Consider the following 4,756-nt stretch of genomic DNA (forward strand, 5'->3'; position numbering starts at 1 on the left):
AACACTTACTGTGGTGATCATTTTGCAATATATAACATCAGACAGAGAAAAACAAATACCATACAATCTCTTTTATATATTGAACTAGAGGCCCAGTGCATGAAATTCATGCACGGGTAGGGTCCCTAGGCCTGGCTGGTGATCAGGGCTGATCGGGGCCTTCTGGCTGCTGGCTGGGGCCTCCATTCCCCAGTTGCCGGATGCTGGCCAGAGCCTCCTGGTGGTCAGCGCATGTCATAGTGAGCGATAGAACTCCCGGTTGAGGGGACAATTTGCATATTAGTCTTTTATTATATGGGATATTTTTTAGAAGAAAAAATTTTTGTAACTATGTAAGGTGATGGATGTTAATAACACTTACTGTGGTGATCATTTTGCAATATATAACAAAATCAATATAATGTTTTGTCAATTATATCTCAATAAAAATATTATAAGAATTCACTTTGCATACAAGGAGATTAGCACATTTTCTTAATTTAAAGTTCTGGTGAAAACCTGGTGGCAGTTCCATTGTAGCATTTGGTTAAACCAAGTACCAGCTGACTAATGAACAAACTAGAGGTAGCATTATTTTGGGATCACTAGATGCTTTGTAATGGCAACCTTTATGGTCATGCATGTTTTATTCTCTCTTTGTTATGTTTTCCAGAGGGATAACCAATTGGCTGATAGAGTAACAAATGAAAAGTAACTTGACTCCATTGACCTGCTTAACTCCATATGGGAACGATGGAAAGGAGCAACTGTTTGCTTTGAAACAGTGGAATAGGTATGGAACAGATCCTTTCGGCTTTGCCTTCCTGTATTTCTTTGCACATCTATTTCCAGACCAGTTAAAAACGTCACGTTGTTCCTGATTGAGAACACAGAATCGGAGTTATAGGAACAGGTACTGTGTGTATTGTAACATTTCTGAGTTGTGTGTCTTGAGGTTGCTGTTTATATAAGTACCAATGCAATTAAGAGAGAATTATTTTTCAATAGTAAATAAGTAATTATGCTAGGAATAATTATAATTTTAAAACAGAATTAGCTTTTTGAATGTGTGTTTACCTTTAAGATACACAATTTGAATAAGGAGATTTTCCTCCAATAAATAGAGTCCTATGGAGGAATTACAGAAGTAATAACAGGTAGTAGAGCATGTTGATTTGCCCAATCCAAGCCATCAAAAGAGCTTTTGCTGTGTTTAATGATTATCTCCCCTGACCATTTTCTTTTTCTCAACTATGAAGGGACCCTGCCAAGAAAAGCATTGTTTGATTTTTTTCCCGTTTTTCAGAATTCACATAATAGATATAGATGAAGCTTCTCTTACTTTGAAAGGAACATTTCAAAGTGAACATAAAGAATTTAGAACAGCATTTGTAGAACCTTTAAATATGCGTTTATTTTGAATTGGATACCTATCATCAGCATGCTGAATCTTCTTTTAATTACACCTATAAGGGACAGGGCGACCATATATGGTTTGGTAGTGACTGTATCGTAATCAATGCTTTAAGAAATTATGATATTAATAAATTATAATGCAGCTAGAACTTATTTAAGTCAAGAAGATTAAGTATCAAGTACTGGATGATCAAGATTAAATTAATAACTGAATGACAACATTTTTTACTCCATTGGCTAGCTTATGGATGAGAGACCATGAATAAATAATAATGACTTGAATTTTGCATAGGAATATTAGGATTCAAAGGCTACAGAAAAAGAATTCATAAAATTATACTTTATATAAGGAGTTAAATAAGGGTATGATTCCATTATTTAAGGTTATTTAAGGAGAGATTTTAGGGAATGTTTTCACTATTACTCTGTAGTTTGTATGTTCTCAGAGCATAATATATTTTTACATATTAAAACAACTAAGGGTTTCAATGTATTACTCTATTGAATTTGAAACTAAATGTTGTCTATATCAATAATATATGAAGAGTCTGGTTTCTAGCTCAGTAAGGAAACAGAAAAAGTAGAAGTTGTTGCTGTTGGATGTGCAGAGAGCAACCTTGCAGTCTTTTGGTTGCTTTATGTTTCAGTTTGTAGTTAGCCAACCACTAACCACATTGACCAACTTTAATTAAAGACATTTATCTGACTGAAAGGAAATCTTTGGGGAATAAGGCAAAGAAAGTGATAGATAGAATAAAAAATTTCCAAACTTCCTATAACAATCCATTCTGAATATTATTCAACCCACATCACAGAGCAAGTCAGCTACCATATTTCACTTAGGTACAGATTACAGTGTGATTAGATTTATAATTGAAGAGATGATTTAAAAAAATACATAAACCAAAGGAATAGCCAGTTATGATGTCTTTGCTGGTGTGAGTTTCTATGTATGAAATTATTTGAGAGATGCAATCTGCCTTCCTTTTTTCCATTGGGAAGAGGAGTGTGTAGAGGGTTGGCCATGGGACAGGGAAGGAGAAAACCCAGGCTGTTTCTAGTACTATGGAAATGGTAGCCCCCAACTGACCCCATCTCTGCTGTTCCACACCTGGGATAACTTTGAAGGAGACAGCCTTAGGAAAAAATGTTCCAGTCAAACTGTCAAAATGTCCCTCTTCTTTCAACCCCCAAACCAGAAAATCTTCTTTCATTTAATTACCCAACAGACATTTATTGCATACCTAATAGGTGCCAGGCACAATGCCAGGACTCAAAGCTGAATCCCTGTCCTCCAGAAGATTCCTTTCTGTTCAGTTTGCCTTCTATACTTAGTACTAGTTTAACCCTGAACACTAGTTTCATTATTGGCTTTCAGTTTTGCATCCCATATTAATTTGCAATCTCCCTAAAGACCAGGCCTGCACTGAAGATTTTGAAAAATAAGTAACTGAATTGTCTGCTCTGGGTGTTAACATGTTTAGCAGATTATCTTCAATACTATGTACATCTTTTTCCTGGATTAGTGACAGCAAGACCCAAATATGAGGGAATTAAAGCTGGTCATGGAGTAGGATGTTCTCAAAGTGAAGATTGTGTATGTCTGTGCCTTGTTAAAATTGATTTTAGGGCTATCAGTTGATTTTTGGGAACCCTGACATCTGTCTTATTTCATGATACAGATGAAGAGTGAATACATTTTTCCCCTCAAATTACAACTTCCTTTTGAATGCTGAATATAGAGAAAAATAGATAAAGCAAAGGTAACTATTTGCCATACTTTTCTTCTTTCTTTATGGAAGCATGTTGACCCAAATTTATCTCGGCTTCTTCTTTTTTTTTTTTAAATGAATTTTTATTGAGAGGAAAGGAGAGGGAGGAGAAAGAGAAACATCAATGATGAGAGAATCATTGATCGGCTGCCTCCTGCACACCACACACTGGAGATTGAGCCCACAACCCGGGCATGTGCCTCTACTGGGAACCACTGCTGCTTTTATTCAGACTAGTAATGTCTATACAATACATCTGAATCTGTTTGGTTTGAGTCTCTTAATATTCCCTTGTAATTTCCCCCAAAGTATTCATCCCCAAATATCTAGAAGTCACATTCAATTTAAAGGAAGACTACTTGCAGTGATTTAAGAAAAATCTATAATTATCCTGGTAAGCTTTATGTTATATTTTACCACCAAAGCAATACAACAACAACAGCAGCAACAGAAAAACACACACACATAAAAACTACTTAGATTGTCTGCTCCTCTGACCACAAGTTCCTTGAAAATCATCATTTATCTCTTGGCTTTGGGCCTTGTGTAGCAGGTGTTATCAGTGAATGAATGTGAATGAATGACTATAGCAGGGCCCAGAATGTGGTGTCAGGGATGTGGAGACACTCATGCTCAACTTAGGGAATCTATAAAATAGAGCTGACTGCAGCAGAGCCCAACGGGTACGTCCCAGTGTCAGGTGGGCTTGGTGGGAACCAACTTTCCAGCTCTGCTCCCAGCAGGCTAATAACCAAACCAACACAGGCAAGAGCAGAGCTTGCCCAATGTTGCCTGGTGGATCAGGATGGTTTTAGAGGCCCCTGAGACGCCAGACTCAGTGAATGTTGTACAGTGAGTGACATTAAGTACAATCACTATGATTTTAAACCATCATCACTGTATTTTTCCAGAACTTTTTAATCATCCCCAAAAAGAAACTCTGTACCCAGTAAGCAATAACTCCCCATTCCCCACTCCCCTTCAGCCCCTGGTAACCTCTATTTTACTTTCTGTCTCTGTGAATTTGCCTATTCAAGTTACCTCATATAAGAGGAACCATATAATATTTGTTCTTTTGTGACTGGCTTAGCATATTTTACTTAGCATAATATTCAGGGTTCATCCATATTGTAGCATGTGTCAGGATTCCATTTCTTTTTATCACAGAAAAATTTCCCATTGTATGTACCCACCACATTTTCATTAATCTCTTTATGAACATTTGGGTTGTTTCCACCTTTTAGCTTTTATGAGTAATTCTGCTATGAACAATGATGTTCATTTTTGTTTAGTATATTAATTGATTTAATTCTTGCTTTTAGGCTCATTTTTTGTCTCCCATTTACAGATAGGGAAAGCCATGCAGCTGGGTCATGGCAAGGCCAACATTCCAACCCAGAGGGTCTGACTACAGTGCACTCCCTGATTTATACACTGTGCTGCCTTTTATAAAAATATTTACATTTTCCTTTGAACCTATTATATCCTGGGCATATCAGATGCATTATTTCTAAATCTTTAAGATGTCCTTATGCTGTCTTTTTTATCCTTATATCACAGGTGAAGACATTAAGGCGTGGAGAGGTTAA

The 4,756-nt window shown here is 36.6% G+C and overlaps 1 protein-coding gene across 3 annotated transcripts in view; it reads left to right on the forward strand.

Moving 5' to 3' along the window:
* Positions 1-655: 655 nt before the first annotated feature.
* DNAJC5B (DnaJ heat shock protein family (Hsp40) member C5 beta) overlaps positions 656-4,756 on the forward strand; it is a 34,808-nt gene continuing 30,707 nt past the window's right edge. Inside the window, exons 1-2 of one of the 3 annotated variants that reach the window (XM_015567185.1) lie at positions 656-772; positions 3,078-3,158. The gene's annotated coding sequence lies outside the window, so the exon portion shown is untranslated. The other 2 variants (XM_006768708.2, XM_015567186.1) reach the window with 2 other exon arrangements.

This window comes from Myotis davidii, unplaced genomic scaffold (assembly GCF_000327345.1).
Source record: "Myotis davidii unplaced genomic scaffold, ASM32734v1 scaffold2723, whole genome shotgun sequence".
Taxonomy (NCBI): Eukaryota; Metazoa; Chordata; class Mammalia; order Chiroptera; family Vespertilionidae; genus Myotis; species Myotis davidii.